The 27692-nt window shown below is 36.2% G+C and overlaps 2 long non-coding RNA genes across 3 annotated transcripts in view; both read left to right on the forward strand.

The window, feature by feature from the left end:
- LOC138136328 (uncharacterized) overlaps window positions 1-27692 on the forward strand; it is a 284939-nt gene that overhangs the window by 191656 nt on the left and 65591 nt on the right. The gene's annotated exons all lie outside the window — the stretch shown is intronic.
- LOC138137540 (uncharacterized) lies at window positions 8659-10228 on the forward strand. Its single transcript, XR_011161780.1, has 4 exons — window positions 8659-9141; window positions 9213-9435; window positions 9491-9755; window positions 9804-10228. It is a non-coding gene; the product is annotated as an uncharacterized lncRNA (long non-coding RNA).

Raw genomic sequence — 27692 nt, forward strand, 5'->3', positions numbered from 1 at the left:
CAGAGCTCAATTAGTTAATGTTAATTGATAATGACCTAAAGTACTAGAGCTCAATGAATATGTAATAATATTTGACAATCACCAAAGGTATTAAGAGCTGACGTTGCGATAGTACCATATTTAAGGTGTGTGTGATTCATTATTGTAAATATGTGTTGGTTGTGCTCGCGCAACACTTTCAGCGAACTGGTTACTCACCACCCCATTTTATTATTTTACAGGAGGTAAGCCTGTGATAGATGTGCCGACCACGATCACCTCGATCCACGACTCAAGCCGCCACGACACCATTGTTAACGTAATGTTCACCCAATTATTTCATCTATTGACAATTACTAAATTACGACATCCTGACACTGCATCAAGTCTGATGTGTTATATTGATTGGTGATTTGATTAGTATCAGTATTATTATTACTTTTGTGTACTGTCTCTCTCTGCGAGAGTTATCTTTCTCGCACTCGCATCATAGCATTAGCATTTGCCTACAGTTTATAGATAACTGTAAGCTAATTTGGAATAACAATGGGTATTTAAGTAATTTACGGCTAATTTTAAACCACACAATGAGCACGAAGTTCAGTTATTGGCACCTCCGTAACTATTATTGGCATTCAACTTACGAATGATTGGCCCATGTGTCAGGGGTAGGTACTTATGGCTTAGATGTATTATTTTGATAATAGAAGCGAGGAAAACTTACAAAAAAATATCCTTACTCAATTTTCCACCCTTTTAAATTTATTGCATAATATAAGCAACGACAAATTCTTATAAAAAAATTTATTGAAAAAATAACAAAGTTCTTATTGAAAATTCTTGGTTAGATAAGTTATAAAAACGTACAAATTTACGTTGCTATTAAACATAATCAAAAATTAAAATTGATTTATTTTTTAAACCTTAAACAAGTTAAACATTCAAATTTGTTGTCATTTGATTGATGTAAATTAAGTCTTTTCATACATTTAACGTGATATTGCCTTTTGCAATTTAAACACTGTAAACCATAATTAGACTTCGTCAAATTATTTGTGCAACCAAAGCAAAGACCAAATGTTTGGATGGGATTTTTTTCCAGGGTTAACCCAAGTTCGCCAAGAATATTGTTAAGATCTTCTTCCTGAAATTTTGGAAGTTCAATATTTGATAAAATTACAACTTTTTTTGTATCTTCAATCGGAAACAATTGTTTCGTAACTTCTTGAATAGGTGTTTTCTTAATTGGGCTTTTCTTTTGTAAGTCAACATTATCACAGATTTTATTTGTAGTATCTTTGGCAGTCTTTTGTTTCTTATTTTTGGGTTTAACATTTTTCACAGAAATTGTCTTGGATTTTTCCATCCTTTTCTTCTTTCTTTCTTCTTTTTCCAATTCAATTTGATTCTTTTTTTGTTTCTTGTCAATTTGTATATTTTGCCATTCAGCCGACGTCAGCACAAAAAGCAATTTTTCTGTTTGTTTTTTGTTGCTTTTGCCTTTCCTTTCTGGCGTGGCTGGCCAGTTTAAAAACCCTTTTATAATAGCTGAATTTTTTATTTTCAACAATTTTTTGGTTCTATAGGTTTCAATAAATTCTTTATCCTCATTTATCACATTTTTATTAGTACTTTCTATTTGAACTTTTTCAGTCTCATCGTATTTGGTTGCAAAGATTTCTTCAGTCTTCTTAACATTATCCATAATCAAAGTTGATTCATTACCAGCAGTTTCGTTCCAATCATTATTGTTAAATTCAATTCTATCAGGGATCAGATCTATATCTAAGGAGATGCGTTCATCTTCTTCAGTACCAACGATAGTTTCAGTTAATACCTCGACGGAACTTCTTGGTGTGTGAGGTATATCTGTGCTTTGGAGATCTATCCCAATTTCAGGTGAGGTCGAAAAAATTATAGGTATATTGGATATATCAAAATATTCAGTGTCTTCTATGATCCTACTTGTTTCAGCTTCAACTTCTTCTTGCACAGTTACTGGGTTAACATCTGAGACCGAGTCGGGAAGTACATTTTGTTTGTTGCTATTCTTTGTAAATTTTTTATATAATTGATACAGTATTAAAAAATTCTCATCGTCGATGTTATCGTCTTCTGTGTTAATATTTTGAAAAATTCCTATCTTTTCTTGTCCTACAATTTTTTCAAAATCCAAAAAACGGATAACGCAGTTTTCGTTAATTTGCTTGTTTTCAACTCTTGGTACGTCTACATGAATGGACTTTTTATTTTTGCCTAAACACTTACTGTAATCTACAGCATCAGGATTCCAGGGTATGCTCTAAATCCATGACAAATTATTTCGGGTTTTATGTGTTTGAGGACTCTTTGTAAAATAGAAGCCACATGCTCTTTGGTTAAAGCACCTGAAGGATTATCTCGCCTCCAATCCAATACTCCCTTTTTCCAGAACGACTTCATAGGCTTAAAAGCCGAAACGTCAGCGGGCTGCAGTATTCTCGTTGTGTTTGGATACAAAGCAATTAAAATAATTTTAAGTTGTTTACATAACTCACTCACTTTATAAGTTAGATGAGTTGAATGTCCATCAACGAATAAGATAACTGGAAATTTTGTGTTTCTCTCGAAAAGATCTTTATAAAAGATATTTGCAATGTACTCATAAAAGAGCTCGGATTTCATCCACCCATTCCATGAAATGCCAATTCCCCATGACTTTGGCACAGACATACTTATTTCGGAAGGTAATCGTTTGTACGGATAAATAATCATGGGTGCTGTAATTGTACCTGAAGCGGCAAAAGTAAACAACACCGTCAAAGTGGATTTCGCCTGTCCTCTGTCTACTTCATACACATTCCGTGTACCACGTGGAGCAATCACCTTTTTGGTTTTGGGACAGAGCTGAAAATTGGTCTCGTCCGAGTTGAAGACACGTGTAGGATCGTCAAGGATTGGGAATATGTCTTCCCCTTTCAAATAGGTTTCGATTTGTTGGAACCAACTACGAATGTCTGCCTCACTGACATTGGCACTAGCTAAGGTCACAGCTTCAGGTTGACGCTCTGTCAGTTCTTGGTGCCTTCGTAGAAAGCCTTTGTACCATCCTTCACCCGGATGGTTATCCTTAAAAGGATTCTGGCGGGGATTGGCCTCTAGAAAATGATGGACGCTAGCCTGGAGATCTTCTTTCCTTTGTGGAAAGCCCTTTCGTAAACTTTCACGAATCCACGTTACTAAGAGGTTTTCTTCAACATTAGACAGAATTGGAGCAGGTCCAAATGATGTTTTAGAAAAATTTTGGCTCATTCTAAATTGAATAGTAGCACAGGGCACATTACATTTCCGAGCTGCAGCCTTTTTCGACAGCCCGTTCTCAATTTCAAGAAGTGCATTTTGCACATCTTCTTTCGTGTATTTCTTTTGATAAACGTCCCCTTCAATTTTTTTCGGCATTTTCTATAGGTACCCTTATTTTGCACCAGGTGGATAGGTAATTTTCCTGTCGAAAACCAAAATAACCAGTTATTGACACCCTATTTAAACTAGTCATTGGCATGGTGTCAACAACTGACCAGAGACAATACTTCGACTAACAAATGGAAAATAACTTTAAAATGAAACAAGATGAATTAACACTTCCTACAAGTTATTTATTATCAAAAAATCCCACCACGTCACTCTAAAAACTCAGGTTATATTGATAATGTATGGTTACCAAAGCTATAATTCGGTTTGTTATTTAAACTTTAGTTAAAAAAGACAAACAATATTGATGTCACAAACGATCCCGATAAGATATGACAATTTTTCGAACCTTCTACTCTAAAGAATTTCAGTGAAACTTACCTTATAGGACTCGACCACAAACACCGACCACAACAATCGTTTTTTGCCATTAGCGTACGTGCCAATCTTCGAACATAAAATTAACCAGGGCATAGTGTGCAATGTTGCCAAATAGTATCCAACTTCTCAAAAAATGTGAAAACGAGCATAATTTCTTATTATTTGAAATAACTTCAACACGGTGCCAATAACTAAGGGGGTGACAACGACTGTACCGCTTACCCTACCTGTCTGCAGTACAGGCCATCATGTTTTTAACTGCGGCATTTAAGTTATGTTTTTGCTTGAATTTTTTCAGAATTAATTCGCGCCATTCGGCCCATGTAAATAGTCGCGTGGGTAATCCCCTATACCACGTTTCTGCGGCACCCCTTAACTTGGTCAAAGCTAGATGGCTCGTGGTGCGGTCGTCCCAGCCATAAATAAAAGCGTATTCGTCCACCGCATTGAGCCACTCTTCAACATCTTTACAATTTGGGTCGAAATTTTCAATGATATTTGTTGCGATTGAAAAATTGGTTACCTTGGCCGGGTCTCTCTCGCATCGGCTTACCAACTTCTCAATACCTTCCTTTATACTTTGGCCCATGGTGGTCATCGATTCGAGGATGCTCAACTCCTCCGTGTGCTGTCGAATCGTCTGACGAGCAAGCCCCGAGTCGCTGAAACGGCTTCCATCCCTTGAACTCAAGGACTCCCTCTCGGTCCGGCGCCGCGAGTGATGGCGGTGCCTCCTGGAGGTAGACGTTGAAGAGTCTTGATGACTCCTTCGCTCGCGTCGACTTTTCCGACGCTTCACGCTGTTGTCTCGTGATCGGTGCTTCGGCATGGCTTTTGTACGTCAGAATGTCAACAATTAGGAAACCTCTCAGTTCTCACTGGAGTAACACTGCTCCGCAATAAATTGCACTTTCGCACGTGTGAATCCCACTTCTGATGTAAAACTAAACTAATTCTTAATGAACAAAACCACAGTTTTACGTAATTAAAGAAGTATATTTAAAAGCTGCTACATGGCACAGGCAATATTTCAGCTTCAATAATAATCCGCTCCCGCCGTCAGGTCGCGTGTCCCCCCTCATTCCAGGGTCGTTCGACTGTCCTGACTCCCGTTCGGCTCTCCTCGGCTCTGCTACTCGACAGTCGGGGAACCCCAGAACTCGAGATGACTCTCTCGACGCTTACACTTGGGACCTGCTACTGGTTAAATTTTGTGGAGTCCTTAATGCCACATCTGAATGCCTTTTAAGGAACAGTTCGTACCAATGTCTTCCCGGACGTTGGTTTAAAAATGGTGTACGTTTTTCCGTATTCTTAATAATTTGATGAACACTTTCCATCAACTGCTCTTTAGTAACTGGGACTCCCCTGTCACCTAAGTCTTTCAACCAAGTTACTAAAGCGGCTTCTTCCTCTTTTTTCAACACTTTTTTTTGTATAATAATGTAGTTCTGGGAACTTTATGCCTTTTTCAGCAGTTGCAACAGGTATTCCTAGTTTTACATCTTCAAGTGCATTTCTCATTGCCTCTTCCGTATACTGCACATTTTTTTTCTGCGACACCCGGTAAATGGTCCATTAAAAGAAATGACAAGTTGTGCTCCACTAGCCCCATAACTAATCGAAATTCGGCTTTTTTGTTTTGTATGCCAATAACTCTCTTTGAGAATTTTGCTGTAAGTATTGTATTATATCAACCTTCATTTTATTTTGGTGGCAGGGTCTCTCCTCATATCTTTTAAGATGAGCGTGGTGTCTTGTTAAGGTTGTACTGCAGTACTTACAACTACCTGAGTTATACCTTTCAACAATCCAAGGGAACTCAGAAACCCACTCGCTTCGAAAATTCCGCCTTTAAGGTTTAGCCTTTCTTTCCTTTTTTGCCTAAAATTATTGTAAACAAATTTTGAACATTTTGTAATTAACACATTCGTTTAACTACTAACAATCTCTTCCTCTTCTACTTTTTCTAAACCAACTGATGAGCATGCAGATCCTACCACTGACGGAGAATTCTCAACTTCTAATACATCGTCATCATAATTAATAAAATGTCAACGGAAGAAGAAAACAACATTATTGTAATACAAAAGACAAAAAAAAATGTTGTTTTTTACTGCTACTATTTTTTTAGCAAATATTTTTTGATGAAGATGATGATGATGGTGGTTTACTAACTTCTTCATCTTCATCAGATAGCGATTCAGATGATGAGTTATTGAAAAACATCCCAAATCTCATCATGAGATTTTAAAATAGGTTGTGCCCTAGGGGTAAGGGGGTAAGTAAAAATCTCAGATAATTTTACTTTGAGTTTCTTAAAAAGAACGACACATCTCACATCTCAAGTGAAGTGAGCTGAGATTAACTGAAATCTCAGGTAAAAAGAACACAGTTAATATACCATTCTACCGTTGGCGGGAGAGATACAATTAAACAATAGGTATAGTCCACTCAGAAATCAAAAACCACCAACGTCGCATTTCCCTCTATAATTATTGATATCAACAACGCTGTTTAGTGTAAAATTTGGTGAGAATTGTAATTTTGCGGTTGTGTTTATTAAGTGTCTTGTTTTTCTGGGTATGTTTAATTAAAAATAATAAGAATTAATAGATAAATGAAACGTGCTAACCGATAATAAAACAATTTGAACGAAATTCAAAGCCATTGAATTTTATTTTGAATCAAATAAATGTCATAATTTATAGAATTCAGATCCTACCACTGACGGAGAATTCTCAACTTCTAATACATCGTCATCATTGTGAAGTTAACTATTACTATAATTTATACAACTGAACACATCATTTCTTCTTGCACCGTTTTGGCTCAAAGCGAATATAAGAAACGTCATGATATATTCGCTAAAATTATACACATGAATTTAGCTGTTAAATTCAATTTATTAAAGAATACACAACCACATTATAGTTATACGCCAGAAAGTTGTTTGGAAAATGACAATTACAAATTATATTTTGATCGAACAGTTTTAACTGACATTCATATTAAGCATAACAGACCCGTCATTATTCTTTTAAATAAACAACAAAAGCAAGCATATCTTTTAGATATAGCTGTTCCAAATTCATATAATGCAGCGTCTTATTGAAATGTGTTAGGAAAATTTAAACGGTGTCGAACTCATCAAAACAAATTACTTTTCTATTTACCATTTTTTCGAAAACTCAAATTTATGCTCGAATTTATTTTCACCGTATTCCGTGTCATCGAGTCGTTTATGGATGGGACGGTGAAAGAACAACGGCTTCGTACGAACAACATCAACGCAAAAAAAATAAAAGTAAATACGGCAAAAACCCAGGCGGATAGGTCTTGCAAAAACTTACTGACACAATTCAGTCACGTCCTACACCTGCATGCGGCCGTGTTTACAATTTATTAGAAAGTGAATTTCCCGTAATTATCATTGAAAATGGTGAAGTACACTAATCCGGAGTTAACAGACATGGTGCTCATCTACGGGGAAGCTTTATCAAATGCTGATGCAACCAGGCGTTTGTATGTAGGTACATGAAGAGATTTCCCGGTCGTCAAGTTCCCTGTCCATGTACCTTTGTGAATGCTATCCAGCATTTAAGGGATTATGGGACTTTTAGTCCTGTCCTGTCCTGTTGACGAAGAACCGAATGTTAGTTGCTGACGACTTTGACGTTTCCAGTTTTACAATTTGGAGAACGCTGCACGAATAGGGATTACATCCGTATCATCTTCAACGCGTCCAACACTTAAAATCAGAAGATGCACTACGTCGAATTGCGGCTTCTTCAACAGGTCGTAATTGACCAGTTTTATCGCCAGCTCGTTCACCGGACTTAAACCCTTGTGACTTGTTTTATGGGGCCATTTAAAACGGATTGTGTATGAGACTCCAGTTGACACCGAGGCAATTCGATAAATTTCTGACATGTTATTATTATTATTATTATTGAATAAGTTAACTAACAGACTACTGTCCAAATAAAAGTTGACTAAAGCAAGAAAAACATGAACAGAATTCAGTAACAGTCAGCTACAATTATTACTACTGTCCCATGTCGGGAGATAATATTGAATGAAGTGTTCATCAAGCAAGCCGATGCAATCGATCTAAATTACACATTATAACAACCAATATACTCGGAAGTGGCATAGTATGAAGATCACAAATATCGTTAAAACAGTTAAAGATGGAACACATCCTGAACGAAGGAGAATTATTAAGAATATTTGTATTAGCTCTAGGAACATAGAAATATCTATGTGATCTTGATGAAATCTGAGGGACACTGATGAACAGACCATTCAAAAGAGTGGAGCAGTCTACTTTATAATGGAACAATTTAAAGAGGAAGGTCACCGTATCAAGTATCCGTCTAACTTTGAGGGGGGTAAAATTAAACCTGGAACACAAGAAATCATAATCAACACCAACGGGCGGATAAGTTGATGAGAACTCAAGCTTCTGTAGCTCGAAGGACACACAAGAGCGTGGATCTATTACGGAGGGCGTCATTTCGAACATTTAATTTAAAGGCGTAACTTCAATGCCACTCTCACTTACTACGAATAAAGAATTGGTTTTTGCTTGACTGTCTAAGTTTTTATCTTCTTTCGCACGGAGAAATTGGCGGGTAGTAGAATTTACGATCAAACTAATTCAAATTTTATCTGGGTTCAGAAAGATTTTTCGAAAAAATGGTAAATAGAGAATTAATTGGTTTTGATGAGTTCTATCACCGTTTAAATTTTCTTAACGCATTTCAATAACATACTGTATAACACAGACATATAACACAAAAATTAATAAATATTTAGAGCTCTCCGTTGCTGTTTAGAAAAAAATTCGATTTTACCACTGATAATTTCAGGAATGGGAATAGTACCGCAATCTCTTTTTAAAAATTTAAAAATTCTAGATTTAGGTAACACATTGGTAGTTGAAATTCAAAAAGGTATATTATTATATTCATGTCATATCGTGAGGAAGTTCCTTAACATTGACACAGAACATAATAAAACACAACAAAGTCAAAATGTGGAGGCGAGACTCCGGTAATTATGATTAGCACTGCACTATTACTTAAGCAATATTCCGTAAATATTCTCGGATAACCAGAATCATGGTAGTGGTGAATATCAGGTTACTGTAATATAGAAGTTTTTACGGGACAAGTGACAAATTTGACAATTGTGATTTAAAAATTATGACCATTGTCAAAATGGAAAACAGACGTTTAATGGGAATGGTGTTTTTTAATGAACTTTTGTTAACCGACGACAGTGATAGTTCAAGCGATGAAGAAGTAATCGTGCGAGGACCACTAAGTAAGTTGAAAATTGTAGCCAAATGAAACTACCAAATAGCAAATACATGCTTGTTAATATTCGTGTTGCAGTTCTTAGACCGAGAATAAGAAATTTTGTAGAAGATGTTGTTGATAATTACTCTGAAGCTGAATTTCGTGAAAATTTCAGGATGTATAGGACCACTTTTAACCATATTTTGGATCTAGTTTCAAACAAAATATCAACGATTACTGATGTTGGAAGACATACCATCAATTCGAAAACGCAGCTTTTGATGGCGATTTGGTACTTTGCTACACCTGATACTTATAGGTACACACCTAACTGAATAATTAGTATCTTGATCTTTGATCATTTGATTTTTTAGATCAATATGTGGCAGATTTAACATTGGAAGAGCAACCGGTATTCGTTCTGTACGAAGAGTGGCTAATGCTCTTATTGAGATTGCTCCGACATTTATCAAATGGCCTACTAATAATTATATGATGCATGTTAAAAATAGTTTCAATGCAATGGGTTTTCCAAACACAATTGGTATTATAGATGGAACATATATACCAATACCACTACCAAAAGATGAAGATGTGGCATACATATGTAGAAAAAAATTTGCAGCTGTGATATTACAAGTAAATTACTTAAAAATACAAATTCGCTGAAATATGCTATCTTTTAAGGGTGTCTGCGACCACCGATTATTATTTACGCATTGCTATGCTGGCGAAGTAGGTTCCACGCATGATGCACAAGTGTTGCGAAAAAGTGATGTATGGAGCTATATTAATCAACGAAATCAAAGAAAAGATGTAGATGCCTCAAAGATAACTTAGATGTAAGATGTATCGATTGGTTGTGCAAATATATAATGGCCTGTTGTGTTATTCACAACATTTGCATCCTGCAAAATGATGTTTTGGATGTAAATGCTGAGGACATCGAAAATGAAAATGGTGAAGAGTTTAATGAAGATATAATTATGGAAAGAGATGGATTGCGAATGGGTCAACAAAAAAGAAATTATATTTGTAAAAATTTATTGCAATAAAGTTTTTACAAATCGTACATTTTTATTAAAGAAGACTTGGTACGAACAAAGAACATTTTGAACATCTGAACATGAACTAAACAGTTAAACAATAAAAATTTCATTCTCCTTTTCCGAAATTTTGCTGGCACCACTCGAACATAATTTTTTTTTTGCTCCATTTTTTCCTCGTGGCGTTTTTGTTTGTTGTGTTCTATTTCGGACAAAGTTGTAGTTTTTCTTTTTCGTGCAACAGAGCTTCTTGGGCACAGATTCTTTGTGCAAGATTCTTTATCCGGTTTATCATTGAAAACGCCATCATCGGTACTTCCGATATTTTTTATTGAACAGTGAGGGCTTTCAGCGCTATTTTTTTGAGTCGTTTGATTATACGGTGGTGTACTTGAAACGGTAAACTGTGGATGGTATTTTGGGTTTTTAAAATATATGTCGTGAAGTTCTTTGAAAAATTTCCAGGTATGTTTATTGTTTCCTGTTTTCCTATTTTCGCTTACCACTTTGACGTAATTTTTCTTTAAATTGCGCCATTTTTCATCACACTTTGCTGACGACTTTAGAATGTTGTGTTCTTTTAACTTATTTGAAATCATTCCCCATACCTGTTTTTTATTGTACATCGGAGAATCAAACTTATGTTTATAATCCTTAAAGGTTTCGATCAGCAAGAATGTGGCTTCTTCTGACCACCGATTTTTTCCTTCCTCTATGTGGTCCTCTGCCTACAATATACATATTTTCAAAAAAGTGTTTATTTATTCCCATATATTAATTTAATACTTACATTCATGTTTTTGGTGTTGGTGAAACCTTCGCTCACGATATTTTTAATAGTTATTATTTCCGTCAGCTGCTTACTATTTGTAAAATATCAGAAATAACCGAAAAAACCGCCGTATTACGTCGGTCGTTTTGGTGACAAATAAACAACCAATTTTTCAGAGACAGTTGTTCCTTAAATACTAAATTTACAGGAATGTATTTTTACGGAACGCCGAACCAGAATTTTGGTTAAAATTTGATATTTACGGAATATACCTTTAATAGTAATATCCGTAATACTGTATGTACTCCGGCAAAATTGCCGTGCCGCCGTATGAAAAAATAAGTACCTGGGGATTTTTAAATTTCACCAACAGAAAGCAATAGGTTGTGGTTTTTTGATTTTTGAATGGAGTTTATTTTCAAAGCAAGTGAGCAAAGTAGTGCATTTAATCACGAGTACGAAAGTTGGGCATCCGAGCCGAAGACGAGATGGGATGGCTTTTCTCTGGCTTTAGGTATTAAATTATCCCATTCTTCAAGAATCTCCACTTTTTCTGCACGTCTTGCAAAGTCTTGATCATTTGGTAGGTATGAATGACCTCTCACTGGAAATATATAATGGACTTCATCAAAGAGCTTCAGGACATGAACCAAAAAGTATATAAAATGAATCATAACATAATTTTTATTTTGGCCTTGGCAGCCGTCGTGAAGTCAATTCATGGTTGTTTATACAGGGTTATTCACGAGAGGGGTATTTCTGAATTTCTTTTTACCGCAACCCATTATACACATTGCAACAATATCTTGATTTCAAATTTTGAAAATAATTATAACTGAATCCACGATGGCTCTTAGTTCTGTCTCTTTGACGTTAAAGCAAAAAATTTTTGTCAATTCGAAAAATGTGTTTTTCTTTAAACGTCCGTAAATTATGACATTATCCTGCTGCATTGATAATGCTAAAGTGTCACTTCATTGTCATGGCATCTAACGAGCTGACGAGCGGCAGATACTGTTTTTTTTTTAAGCCTTTCCCCTTTCACCTTACTTGGCCTATCAGGTACCTTTACGGTCGGCTTGTTTTTGTCATCTTTCCTGTGGTGCGGCGGGGCTCCGGGGTACTTTCCCCGGCGACCCACGCCCACCCTCTCTCTTCTCCTTTTTCTGGACGACACAACACGAATACAACAACACACAACATCCATGGGAGGCCCATCCGGCCTGGGATTCGAACCCTGCTGACCTCGCGGTGGTGTCGGAAGAGTGTCGCTCTCCCTTCCACCACCCTACCGTCAGCCCCTGATAGACATACACACACATCCATGGCCCGGCGGAGGTTCCTTCCTTCGAAAAAATCCTCCCCCTTCGGTGGGATTCGAACCCACTAGCGCCGGGACCGCGACCTCGGAGCACTGTCTCCGACAGCCATGCGGCCACCGAGCACCAGCCGCAGCACATAAAACTTCATTTTTGCTCCTCATAACATAATATACTATTTTATAATAACGACGAAAAGACTGACATGCTCCTCATTTATGGAGAGTGTGGAAAAAATTCTGTCGCCGCTGCGGATGTTTAGAAGCCGATGGTAGACACTTCGAACACCTTTTACATTAACTTAATTTGCTAATTTATTTGTTGAATTTTGATTAAATGCAGGTTATCTGCCAATCTGATATTTCTCACAAATCTATCCAACTTACTTTGATTTCTAATTTAAAAGAAATAACACATTTGATTTAGTAGTTACTGCCATTGGTATTGTTGGTTGCGCCAAAATAAAAATTCAGAAGTACCCCTCTCATGAATAACCCTGTATAGTGAAGCGAAAGAAGATAAAAACTTAGTAGTCAAGCAAAAACCAATTCTTTAGCTGGTCAGGACCTTAACTGGTCACACAGGATCTTAACTGGTCGCTCAGGACCCTAGCTGCTCAGAACTTTAATTGGTCACTCAGAACCTTAAATGGTCAGGACTTTAACTAGTCATGCATACTTATGTTCATTTTACTTTGTTTGAAACCTTGAATTGCTACGTACCCTTAAGCTATAGGAGTGTATGTTTTGTAGGGAGGACTCCTATTGTTGTTGGCCTATTGTTGTTAGTTTAACTAACTATCTAGTTTGTAAGATATCCATGTCTGTTTGTTTTGTTCTGGGCGTTGCGAGGACGCCACCCTTTCAGAATGGCCGTGTTAAGACTTTGGTACAGTTTCCCTAATCTACGTCATTGCCGCCCACACATCACCCCTTCAAGTGGTGGTGCGGTCTAAAAATAGAACGGACCGAAATCAGAGCACTGCGGGGCATTTGATAAGAACCGACTAATTGAGTCAGGGTGTGTTTTGTTTTGAGTCGAACTGTTGTAAAATCATATAAAGAACGTTTTAATTCCAATTATTGCATCATTGCTAGCATGTATGTTAAACAATTTTCACAACCGTTAACAAATTTAAGTAGTGAATGTGCACAGTATGCGGCAATATACAGCGTGATCAACAATGACTGAGTCTGTTGGCAATGAAACAATTGAAAAATATTGGTGTTTTTCTTTTCTGTAGGTGCCTTGAGAATCATAGTAGCCCGCAGTGGGCAGAGGGGCCAACAGTCAAAATAGGAAAAAACTGGTGAAAGTTCCGCTAATTGGATACGCATTTTTTTAACGAATTTGCGTTTTAAAAGTAAAGAATCTAGGTTTTAATTAGTCGCAAAAAAGACGAAGATTTGGAAAAATTATCATACATTTATTTTGTGTGTTACTAGTTATTTTACGGGATGATCAAGGACTGTTTAAGTTGGTAATGCTGAATTTTATTTTAAAATGGTACAACTGGAGTAACTTCCGGTTGTTGACAGCTTCACACCACTGACAGCCGCATCAGTGACAAGTCAAATTTGACATTTCAAATTAAACATGCTGGTGAATCGTTCGAGAGAAGAGTTAATTTATGTTTAGAGCAAAATGGGGAGCACCTCGAGAATTTCCTTTAGTTAATTTTTAGATTATTATTCCGAATTCCAACTTTGATTTCTTTTTGTTATTAATGCTACGTCAGATATCTGTCAAATAAACCCACAAAACATATCCGGTTGCAGTGTTGTAAATAGTCGAATAGAAAAATGTTCTTAATTGTATTGCCAACTTAAACAGTCCTTCTTGATCACCCGGTATATGCTACCAAACAATAAATTATGATAATTATCATCCAGTTGGCAACACTGCATTGGCCTCTGGCACAGAACACACACTTAAAGAAGCGCAGGCTCTGTACAGACAGACAGACAGCAATTCCAATGACATTTAAATCGGCCATATTGCGTTCTGGGACGCGGGAAACTCAAATTATGCTTGGCGAGCTATGCTGGCGGGTAATTTAAATTGTTCTAGATATTTAAAATTGTTGATTTTCAATGTTACGTTCGCTTATTTCGTTTGAACTGCATTTTTTTGTGTTTTTATAGATTCTAATTATTTAATAAATGCTATTAGAAATAATCGAATCAAAAAAACCACAAAAACAGCAATCCAACGAAATAAACGAACATTGATTATGATGGATTAAAAATAAAAGACAATCGTTTATATTAATCTAATTATATTGTATGTATAATGAAAACGAATTATGGCACAGGTATATAATCTGTTTCAAAATCAAAAATCCACCACCTGTTGAATTATGTTGTCAGAAAAAAAGAAATCCCTAGAATAAGTTGCATTTTTTTGGGTTGGCCCAACCTCCCGCCAAAATTTGACATTGAACTGTTGAGTTTTTTACGTAATACAAAATACCATTGACCCGCAAACGGGCTCGGCCGATGTTTTGCCGTGGAACAAGTTCCGAATCCAACAGGCGTAGACCCAATTACTGGATCGGAACAAAAAGAAGTAAATAAAACAGAACAAAACACAAAACAAAAATAAGAAAGAATAGACAATTAACAGACAATTAAACTCTCTTATCACTCTCATGCAAACTGCTTCACAGAGCTCACTCCAAACACACAACCACCGTACAAAAAGGTGGTAGCTACCATATCATAACTTTTGAGTGATATAATAAAATGAGAATAAAAAAACACGATGAATTACGACCTAAACGACTATCAACAGTTTTCTTTCATAACCCCACTTTTTTCTTACACTTGCAAACACACTAAAAGCAAAAGTTGGCGACGTTGTCGGTTGTATTTTCGAGATAAAATGCAGTGTTGGTGGATTTCTGATTCTGAAACAGATTGGTATACATGTGTATTGCGACAAAAAATAAATACAGTGAGCGGCAAAAGTATGGAATAAATTCCTTAAAAATTAAAGAAAATTTTTTTCAAAAAAATCTTTGGACAGGTCAATTTTAGTTTATAAAAATACATGTTTTAGTACCAAAGAAAATTCCAAGCAGTCATTTGTTTTCGAGTGATGACGTCATCGATACTTTTTTTAAATGGAAACCCCCTATTTTTTTTCTTGATTCTGATAGCCCCTTTAATTGTCTAAATGACAGTATAAAAATTTTGTTATCTCACATAAGGAAATTTTTGAGAAAAAAAATAATAAAGTTGGAAAAAATTAATTTTATAACGAACAAAAACAAGTCAAAAAATCAAGTAGGTAAATCAAACAGTCAAATGTTACTGTCAATTTCATTCGTATGTGTTATTTGTTTTACAAAACGTTCTCGAAAATGATTCATTTAACAAAAACACATCGTATAGAAATTTTTATTTTGATTGGGTGCTGGGATAAAACTAAAACAGGGGGAATTTCTTCATAAACTTGCTCATTGTCAACAAGCTGGGGGATGGCAATTCAAACATTTAATTCCATAATTTTAAGTACTGACTAACACAGTTTTTGACTTGTTTTTGTTCGTTATAAAATTTATTTTTTCCAACTTTATTTTTTTTTTTCTCAAAAATTTCCTTATGTAAGGTAACAAAATTTTTATACTGGTGTTTAGACAATTAAAAGGGCTATCAGAATGAAGAAAAAAAATAGGGGGTTTCCATTTAAAAAAAGTATCGATGACGTCATAACTCGAAAACAAATGACTGCTTTTAATTTTATTTTATACTAAAATATGTATTTTTATAAACTAAAATTGACCTGTCCAAAGATTTTTTTGAAAACAATTTTGTTTAATTTTTAAGGAATTTATTCCATACTTTTGCCGCTCACTGTATAAACAGAACAAACAAAAATATAAACAAGATTCTGCATGTAACAAAAATAAAAATATAACTATGAACAACAAATTACACATTCACCTATTAATTACAACATATTTATGATACTCACTCTTGAAAAAACGAATATTTTAACTGCTTTTGTCTATGGCAATTCAGGACACAACCATAACCTACCTAACCAAACCACCTGCTCACTCAAACAAATGAAATTAAACAACCAATAGGAGAAACGCCAGATTTGGCGCAATAAATGACGCGTGTGCACTATAGTATTGGCGTTATAACTTTTTATCTGCTCCGCCCACATAAATTGACCAATGAGAATCAAAGTCAGATTCAATCTGTATAATTTTTCATCACATTTGCCACGTAAAAAACTATAAGGTTAGAAATTTTTCTGTCAAGTCCACCATTATTGTTTTAGGTTTTAAAAAATAAAATGTCATTAAGACAATTCGAATGTCAGAATTTTTTTTCTCTGTAAATCAGATCGTCTTAACAACCTATAGTCTATTTTTTAATCAAAGAAGCACGACCTGTTGATTTAGGTTTGTAAATATAAAATTTTACTAAATTTAGGTAATTTAATGATATCTATTGGCTATAGCAGCCAACGTCTCGTCTGTCATTTTTAATGTCCTTGAAAGTAGGCTAACTCGGAGCTAAAATTTGAACGTGTTATTAAAAATGCCTCGCAAAGTGAGACATTTATTAAACTGTCAAATTAGTTGTTGTTAATTGTTATTAACTTTACTAACATGCTGCGCTACTAATATCTCTAAAAACTTGGAGAAATACCACATGGCCTTTTGAAAGAAACTAAAGATGTTAATTTTGCGATTTGCAACGGTCTTAAATTCCAGGAAACCCTTTGTGGGAACGGCTCTGTTTTTCTCAACATTCTGACATTTACAAGACATGTGTGTATTTAAAAATGGAAATAAATGGAATTCATAAATTGAACAGAAACAATTGGAGGTGGTTAAGACAAATCTGAATTTGTTGAGTTGAAGGTGAATAATTTCCGCGATGGGAATAAAATGAAATTTATAAATACCGCGTTCATCACAGACGAGCGTCTAGCTGCAGGGATAAACCCTCCAATAGAAACGTGAGATGGTGGGAGCATTTAAAATTTTCCGCCAATTGACTGTGATAGGGTGCGTTTGCAGGAGTGTGGTACTGTGGTACAGATACAGAGTGCATGAAGATTGAAGAATGGTGTAGGGTGCAGGCTGCATGTATTTCGGTAGCTGGTGGTAGGCCGCTTTCCTTCTCCCGTTTATGGTTGCCGCTCCATATGTATAAAAAAACATCACAATGATGTAGTCGATGGACAAATAAAACTGGCACAAAAATGACAATCTCATAAGTCAAAATTTACAAATTAGCATCGTTTAATTACGGCTTTATCACAAATAGGTTAACTTTGGTGTGACATATTATATAGACACTGACATATATTATACAGGGTGGTCCCGATATAACCTGCCAGAAGAAATCCAGTAATAGGTGACGATGAGTAGAACTCATACACAAAAAAAGTTTCTAATAAAAGTCTTTTCGTTTTCGAGATAAAAATAATTGAAAATTTGGTCAAAATTTGCTGTACGCTAATGAGTTAATCAGTTTTAAAAAGGTAATTCTGGTTACTTGGCTGCGATTTCTTTAGCAACGGTACCTGCAACACCTATGACATTTGTCAAGTTTAATTTTAAATTTGCAAGTCCTTTAAAAAGTTATGAAATTCACGAAACAAGAATACGCCGATTTGCATTTACTCTATGGCGAAGCACGTGGTAATTCAAGACCGGCAAGGCTACCATACGGCGAGCGTTTTCCTGAAGGAGTCCTTCCGTCCCGTTGTACTTTTGTGGAGCTACATCTGCATTTATGTGAGGTTGGTTCTGACTGATTCCAATACGATGGCGTCCCCGATCCTCCATTTAACCCCTCTGGATTTTAATTTTTGGGGCCACACGAAAGATTTGGTATACGAAGTTGAAATAAATACAAAAAGCCAACTCCAGAAACGCGACACAGCTGCCGCAAACCAGATTCGTAAAAACCCAGAAATGCTGAATTCTGTTTATGAAAATTGGTACCGGCGCGGCGTACTCAAATGTGCTTAAATGCCAACGGAAGGCACACAGAACATTTATTATAAAATAATGTTTCTAGTCTAGTTTACCTTTCATTAGTTAGTAGATATTCTCAGTTAGAGTTGAAAGTACGAATATGTAAAGTGTAAATAAATTTATTCAATACATTATTTTGGCTATTTAACCACAATTAAGACGATACTTTTATTACACAGTTCTTCCACAATTTTGCACACACTATCTCTAGATTTATTTACACATTGAGGAACACCACTTTATTTATTACTCATTCATCTCAGTCTACAAAATCAGCTTTTGTACTTAAATAAGCTGGTGAATTAACGCACACAGTGTCCAGCGTTTTCAATAAATGTCATTAATTTGATTTAGTTTGTCAGATTTGAGATTTGTCATAAACGATACAGGTACCTATGTTGCTTAGATACTGTCATCCTTACAAACACCAACAATTAATTCCTGAGTAGGTACATATTTTTGTGGTCAGCAGCGTCGAATGGGTGTGGATAGGGGTTAATTTATCCCCATTATTTTGGACCTAACGAAGGGGGGTTTTTTGGACTTGTTAGATCCTTCTAATGACCCAGAATTTTTTTGGCAGGTTATATCGGGACCACCCTGTATATATATATTGACAATTCAATGGTCTGATTTACATAGATTAAATTTTAAGTGTCCCAGTTTTATTTGTCCACCGACCGTACCTAAATATTTAAGTGAGTACACACCGTTCACACCCAGGAGTTAAATTAGGTGAAAAACAACTCAATATTTTTGGATTCAATCGGTAATTAAAAAAAATTATAATAAAATACTCATCACCGTACTTTTCACCTAAAATGACACTGACAGCGACAAAAATTGACAATTCAGATGAAAGCGGCAAAAATTTCATAACATGGGCATGGCCTGCTTCGACTACAATCATTTATAATACATAATTACTCAGCCTGTAGAAACGTTGCTAAAACTTTGTTCATAACATTGAAGTTATCGCGTAAAATTTGTACTCGCGCATGCGCATTTTGTTCTAGATTTTCATTGGAGGGTTTATCCCTGCAGCTAGACGCTCGTTCATCACAGTACTATAGGCAACTCTATATACAACATCTCCCTTTTCTAAAATTCAAAACAAATGATTTTCTTTTAAGAATAGTGCAAACTCAATATAACACATAATCTTGAAATTTGGCTGAAGGTTTTGTGTCTCTGCACCTTTTGACACGCTGACGGTTGCAGTCATTACTAGCACTTGTTTCCTCACTACTTTGGGTCTCTGGATTGGGTTCAGTCCCTTTCAGTGTATCTTCCTTGGTGTTAAGGCCCATACACAATGGCGTTAACGTTACGTCGATGTTAAAACGTTAATGTTAACGTTAGATCTAGAAACTCAAAATTACATGTATTTCATTGTGGACCGTTCACAATGACGTTATGATGAAAATTAATGTTGCATGATATTGTTAGCGTTAACGTTAGTTCTAACATTAGCCAACGGAATTAATTTATAAAAAGTACTGAAATACATGTAATTAGATCTAACGTTAACATCGACGTAACGTTAACGCCATTGTGAAAGGGCTGTTATGCTTCTCTGGAAGCTGTTTGGCTTTTTTCAGAAAACTTGAGTTTCTTCTTACTTCTCCCTTTTCACTCTTCACAATGTAGGATCTTGAACTTTGATGTTGGCCTACAATGTGTCTTTGGGTCCATGTTTTTCCATCTCTAATTACAACGTCATCATTTGGGGAAAACTCTTCTTGATTTTTCGCAGTTCTGTCGTAATACTGTTTATATTTCTGCCTTTTTGCTTGTAATCTTCTAAAATAGTCATCTGAGTCTTGAATTTCTTCTTGGAGTAATTTTTCATTAATAGGAATGTTCGTTGTCATTCTTCTTCCACACAGTATTTGTGCTGGTGATTTCTTAAGTTGTGGAATGGGAGTGTTTATATGTTCCAATAATGCTAAGTTGAGATTATCAGCTTTTTTGAGTAGCATTTTTGCAATGTGAACTCCTTTCTCTGCTTGTCCGTTGCTCTTCGGGTAATGTGGACTAGAGGTATTGACCTTGAAGTTCCATTTTTTTGCAAATTCTCTAAATTCTGCTGATCCAAAAGGAACATTATCTGCAATGACTTCGCTGGGTATTCCATGCGTAGTGAATACTGCTTCACACTTGGTTATAATTTCTCTTGCTGTTTTATGTTGTAGGGGTACAACCTCTAACCATTTGGAGTAATAATCCATAATAACCAGGTAGTCTTTCTTCAAGTGTTCTAAAATGTCCATTCCTAATTTGGTAAATGGAGTTTTTGGAATACTAAGGAGAATCAGTGGCTCTTTTTGTTTCGCAGGCTGATATTTTGCACACAACTTACAATTTTCGACCATAAGTGTGATTTCATTATTCATAAAGGGCCAGTAGAATACTTCTTTAGCTCGTAACTTTGTTTTAGTTATTCCAAAATCTGGTTGATGTAGCAATTTCATCATTTCTTTCCTGAGTGTTTTAGGTACTACTAGCTGATCTTGCTTGAAGATAATGCCTTCTATTTCTTGCAGCTCTTCTTGTAACTTCCAATATGTTCTTAACTGCGGTTCAACCTTCTTTATTTCTTTTGGCCACCCATTCTTGATGTATTTCATTACATTTTGTAGATCTTCATCATTTTGGGTATGTCGTTGAAACTCTTCTCTCTTATGTGGACTAATTCTAGGATGAACTGATACTGCGTGTACTATCTCCACTAACTCCTTGTCTTCTTCTGCACTATTTTTCTTGTAGTCTCTTGATAATAAGTCAGCGATGTACCTACATGTATTTGCCAGGTAAATACTTCACATTCAGTTTATACTTGACTAACTTGAGTCGCATGCGTTGCAATCTACTTGAATGTATTTTGTTGATTTCTTTCTTTATTATGCTGACGAGCGGTTTATGGTCCGTTAAAACCTCAACATCAAAACCGTAAATATACTGGTGAAATTTAGTTGTTGCGAAAACAATACTTAAAAACTCTTTTTCAATTTGCGCATACCTTGTCTCTGCTTCACTTAAGGCTCTTGATGCAAAACTTACTGGATTTCCTTCTTGTAAGACCGGGGCTTTGGTCAGTTTTTCTTTCATTTCTTTCAGTACTCTGGTGTGTTCTTCCATCCGTGCAAACTTGTTGTTTTTCTTCAATAATTCTCGCAATGGCATTGTTAGTTCCGCATAATTGGGGATAAACTGTCTGACAAAATTGAAAATGCCTAATAATCTTTGTAATTCTGCTTTGTTTTGTGGATTTTCCAAACATTCAATTGCATTTATTCTTTCTTGATCTAGTGTCATTCCTTCAGCTTTGAAGATTAATCCTAAAAACTTGACTTCTTTACGTTTGTATTGTAGCTTCTTTTGGTTGAATTTTATGTTCATCTCTTTGGCTGTTTCTATAACTTGTTGTACTATTTGATCATGTTCTTCCTCCGTTTCCGTTGCAATGAGAATGTCATCGAAATATACAGGGTGTAACAGAAATAAGTACATTAATTTTAATTGGTAATAGAACTCATCAAAAGGAACAACTTTTCTCTCTGCCATTTTGGCGAAAAATGTTGCGTAATAGCTTAAAAAAGTACGAAAGATTTTCCCAAAACCGTTCATATCTCCAAAACTAAGCTACCTAAAAACGTGAAACAACCAGATTCTTACGAAGTGGATTTTTTGCTATACGGATGGATTTGTTTGAATTTCGATTTCTGCGTTAAAACATGTTTTCTAAATGAAAATGGACGTTTTTTTCATATTAGCGATGATCTCAATTAGCCATTGCAGTATTTAGTGGCGTAGGACTATTTTAGTGAAAAATCTCTCCAATTTTTTTTTTGGAATTAAACATCGTTTTTCAGCAAAATGTTAGATAGAAAATTTGTTCCTCTTGACGAGTTCTATCACCAGTTAAAATTAATGAACTTATTTCTGTTACACGTTGTATTATCGTATTTGGAATGTTCCTGAAGTTACGGGTATTTATCATCTGGAAATACTCCGGAGCAATGTTTAGTCCAAACGGTAGTCTGTTAAACTTGAAACACCCACATGGTGTGTTGATTTTGCACAAGTTTCGTGACTCTTCATCAAGCCCAACTTGGTAATATCCATCTTTTAAATCAAAAACACTGTAGTATATCTTTTCATTCAGTTTGTTTTTTACTTCCTCATGTCTAGGTATTATGAAGGACGGCTTTTCTAGAACTTTGTTTAGTTCATGTGGGTCCATACATAACCTTAAAGATCCATCTGGTTTTTCGACAATAACAAGAGGACTTGCCCATCCAGTAGGATTTTCATCTCTGGTTATTATTCCTTTTTTCTCTAGTTCTTCAAGCTTCACCTTTACTTTGTCTTTTCTTGCTGGACTGAATACTGGTTTTGAGTCTTCTTTTAATGTAAGATGACAATTTTATCTAAATTTTCCCAGGCCTTCAAAACTTTCTTCATTTTTTTTTATGAATGCTTCTTGACTTGTCATTCTTCCTGTCTCACTTTCTTCCACTCTACCAATTTTCTGAATTAGCTTTAAACTTTCACAAGCATCTTTTCCCATGATGGTTTCGCCATTCTCGTTCACCACTATGAATGTTTGTCATGATTCTTTATTGTGTATTTTGCATTCTAATTCTGCTTTTCCCACGACTTTCAATTTGTAGCCTCCATATGCTTCTAAGTTGATTCTTGTTTTCAATAATTTCTGCGAATGGCTTATTTTTTGGAATATTTTCAGCGGAATTAAGTTAGTATCTGCACCTGTATCTAACTTTATCTTCACTTTCTGTCCTTCAACTTCTATTTGTTCATACCATGAAGCTTTTTCTTTCTGTTTCATGCCAATTTTGTTTATTCAGATTGTTCCTACATATAGTTGATCTTTCTGTTCTTCATTTTCGTCTTGATCAATGTTGTGTACTTGTTTTGTTTTGCAAGCTATCTGGAAATGATTCAGCTTACCACATTTGCGACACTTCTTCCCATATGCTGGACATTCTTTTGCTTTATGTTTGGTTTCACATCTTTTGCATTTGAAGATTTCATTCTTTTTAGTTGGGGCTTCTTTTTGAGTTTTCTGATTCGATTTCTGCTTGACCACATCTACTTTTAATTCTTGATCTTGACCATGAAGTTCTTTCATCTGAGACATTGTTGCTTCATACGATCTACATACACTGATCGCTCTTTGTAATGTCAGCTTGTCTATTGCTAACAACTTTTCTTGTACAATTTTATTGTTCACTCCTAACACAATTCTGTCTCTTATAATTTCCTCTTCACTGATTTTAAAATCACAACTTTTGGCTAGGTAGTCTTCTTAAATCAGTCAGAAAGTGTTCAAACCTCTCTTCTTGTTCTTGTTTTCTACTGTAAAATACAAAACGCTCGTACACTTCATTCTTCGCCGGGAACGTAAAATTCCCGGCCTAGTACTTACAAAAGTGACCTTGACTAAAAATTTGCTAGAGAATGGGCAGGCAGCATTGAATATAGCCAACGGACTCCGTTTCGGCTCAGGGACGCGAGGATCGCCGGTTCGATTCCGCTTGTGAAACAAATTTTTTACTTTTTAAAAATGATTTAAATTTGTAGGCATGAAAAATTTTGTGGATTACACGTCCAGAAAATGTTTTGCGAGTGCTCGTGTTGCTTCGCCTCGGCTACGCAATATCACTCACACTCGCAAAATATCATTTTCTGGACTTGTGATCCAAATAACTATTGTCGATATCAAATTCGCGCAAATTATTCAAGACGACCTTTGCCAATCCTTCTCCGGTGACGTCTGCAGTAGGTACAAATTGTAAAAAGTGTTCTTTGATTTTCAGTGTGGTCAAGTCCACATATCTCATGCATAATGACACTTGTTCAACTCCCGAAATGTCAGCAGTTTCATCAGCCAAAACTGAAAAGCATTTAGCCGCATTCACTTCGGAAACCACACGCTCTAGAATCAATGCATTACATGAGTCTATAATTTCGTTCTGGATGGTAGGACTCGTGCACTTGTTTCTCTCTCCAGGTCCCTCTAAAGCATTTTTCAGCAGGTCATCCCCTTTAGCTCTATAACGCAGTATAGCTCGGAAGTTGCCCTGATTTTTGTCAGTTGGCGCTGTGATGATTGAACTCTTGCCAGAATCACGATGACCGCGAAGTGCCATTTCCTGGACACCGCAAAGAATTACCACGTCTATTATAGGCACAATTTTCTGCCTGTTCTCAAGGATTTTTTGAGTTCTGTCTGCGGACAGTTTATTTCCCACCGAAAGCAAATTGTTTTTATCGACATTTAGGAAATAATCTGCATCAGCAAGTGACTGCAAATAATACTGAGCATGTGAATGCTTTTCAAATGTGTCAATAGCTTTTTTCCAATTATCAAACTTTTTATTTGATAACGCACCCACACTCTGGGAATTTATCCCTGCACCAGCCTTAGAAAATACAATGCAAAATTTGCAGTAGGCTCCATTTTCAACTTCAGAATAGGCCAGCGAATTCCATCTACTAAGCCAAGAGTACTGGAATTTAAGTTTTTTCTCTTTACGTCCAGATTTAATGACCGGAAATGAATATGAAACGTCTGAACTCCAAATATTGTTTAAAACGGTAACGGTAACTTTCTCTGCATGAGACAGAACCCTGTTACAAAATAGACTAATGTCGTTGATAGGGCCTGGATTTTCTTGTGTCTGAGAAAGGGACGCAGTAGTATTTTGATGTTCCATTTCAGTCGAACAGAAATTTGAATTGGATGTTGAGGGAACAATTTTTATCTCTCGCTGCCTCAATACAGACTCGCAGTTATTATCATTTGATGCTGTTTGTCTTAAAAAAAAAAAGGTCAATTGTCTATATTTTTTGCCGTTTTGGTTTTGACATTTTCTAATTCTAACAGAAACCATCCGAAATTATTCGTGCACGAATGCAATATTAAATTTTTTTACCTTTTTTTTAACACTCAACACTAAATTATTTTTAAACTGAACTGAACTCAATCTTTTAACTAAATAGTAATTATGCCGAAGGCACTGAAGGCGTCAAGCCTGACCGGGCGAAAAAACTTGATTCACCCGGTACAGCAGTCAGCTAAAATAAAACAGGTCAGTCGTATTAAAGAATAATTCGAAATTTTTGGTGGTAAATTTAATGTGTGGTGCCCACTCAATAGTATGAACGTTTTCTTAGAATTCTGTTATAACCCTGTTAGGAGGTGATAATTAAAATAAGACGACAATATACTACATATTTTCAACTGAATATAAAAAATTACAAATTTGGCCTTTTTTTTGTCGTCTTGTTTTAATTAATACCTCCTAACAGGGTTATAACATGTTGGGATTTTCTAATAAGGCCGACTGTTTTGATTTAAAAGCTAAAACTGTCGGCCTTATTAGAAAATCCCAACAGGTTATGGGCTACAGTGCGTATTAAAAAGAAAGTGCACTAACGGGAAAATATAATTTGGCGTACTGGTTGAAGTAATCTCCGCAAGTCCAATTTTGAGGTTAAGGAATCCACGAGGTGAACCAAAGAAGAAACAATGGATTCGTCAAGAATAATTAACGTTGGACTATTGGAAGGGAAAGCAAATTGGACTACGTGGAAATACAAAATTTCCGTCTGTCTACGAGGAGTCTCCGGAGCAATGGATGTTGTCCAAGGCAGGTTAGTGGCACCTAATACACTACAAGAAGATGCTACCGCTGCCCAAACAGCGACGTACAAAAGTGCATTAGAAGTATTCAATAAAGCAGACAGCAATGCCTTGATTATCTTAACCACGAACATGTCAGATGAAACGTTGCAGAAGATAATGCGATTCACGACGTCGCGAGAAGTATGGCTGGAACTTCACAAGTTGTTTGACGGCGTTTCTGAGGACAAAGTCTACAACCTCTGCTTACAATTCTTTGGATTTAAGAGGAATCCTGAAGTTGACATCGCATCACATATTTCAAAATTGAAAACACTATGGAGCGAGTTGAAGCAGGAGATGATGAAAGATGAAGCGAACCTGGAACTACCAGACTTATTTCTGATCTGTAAAATTCTGGGAACACTACCAGATGACTATTTTTCATTCAAGTCTAGCTGGATGTTAATGTCAAAAAGTGACAGAACAGTCGATAATCTGACAAATCAATTGTGTGCATATGAACGAGCCTTAGGGACCAAGGAGGACGAATCTTCTGATCAGAAAGCTCTGGTTGTGAACTCGTCGAAGCAGGCATCGCAGCAAGCGAATGTAGTCGATTCCAAGAAGAAAAAGAAGCTGATTTGTCATTATTGTAAGAAGCCAAATCACACCGTGAAAGTGTGTAGAAAGTGGATAGCTGATGGCAGGCCACCGAAATCGAGCAATCCGGAACCAGGTACGAACATGACACTCGTTTCTATTACATCAACTGTGATGAATTCTGAAAGCAGTAATAAAGACTGGTATGTAGATAATGGCGCGACAAGTCATATCACAAATGACAAAAATTCGTTCAGAACACTTGAACCATTTTCAACAACACATTCAGTAACCACAGCGAATGGTGAGAAAATTGAAGCCATTGGAAAAGGTACAGTGGAGATTGAAGCAGCAGTTGAAGGAAGATGGAACAAAATCACTCTGACAGATGTTTGGTGCGTTCCAAGTATTCAGAAGAATTTGTTCTCCGTTCTTGCAGCACAAGATAAACGTCAAAATAGCGAGTTCATCTCAACCACAGAAACTTGCAATTTCAAAGTCGACGGATTAGTCCAGCTGATAGGAGTTCGTGATCGATTTGGAGGACTTTATAAGTTGGCCGTGAGAAGTACGAAAACCAGCTCACTCGATGAAGTCAATGTCACAGGTACAAATAATCTCTTGCAGCTATATCATGAGAGATTCGGACATCAGAATAAGCGCCATGTGAAGTCGCTACTGAGCAAGGAGCTGAACATCAAAGTGGAAATGGACAGTGAACTGTGTGAAGGCTGTATGTACGGAAAAGCTCATCGCCTACCATTTGGCACTAGAACGAAGACAACAAAAGCAGGAGAGCGAGTTCACACAGATGTATGCGGACCATTTCAGGAATCGATGTCAGTATTTAAATATTTTGTGCTCTTCAAGGACGATTACACAAAATTCAGGACGATTTATTTCTTGAAAGAAAAATCAGAAGTTGCAGAGAAGCTGAGTCAGTTTTTAGCTGAAACAAAAACTGTTGGACATGTGATCAAAGAACTTCTGAGTGACAATGGGAAGGAGTTTGACAACAAGGACGTTAGAAGTATGCTTCAAAAGGAAGGTATTATTCAACGTCTAACGATGCCATACACCCCACAACAAAACGGCTGTAGCGAAAGAGAGAATCGCACAGTCGTCGAAACAGCAAGGGCAATTATGCATGCCCACGGAAACATTCCGCAGACACTCTG

This window comes from Tenebrio molitor, chromosome 8 (assembly GCF_963966145.1).
Source record: "Tenebrio molitor chromosome 8, icTenMoli1.1, whole genome shotgun sequence".
Taxonomy (NCBI): domain Eukaryota; kingdom Metazoa; phylum Arthropoda; class Insecta; order Coleoptera; family Tenebrionidae; genus Tenebrio; species Tenebrio molitor.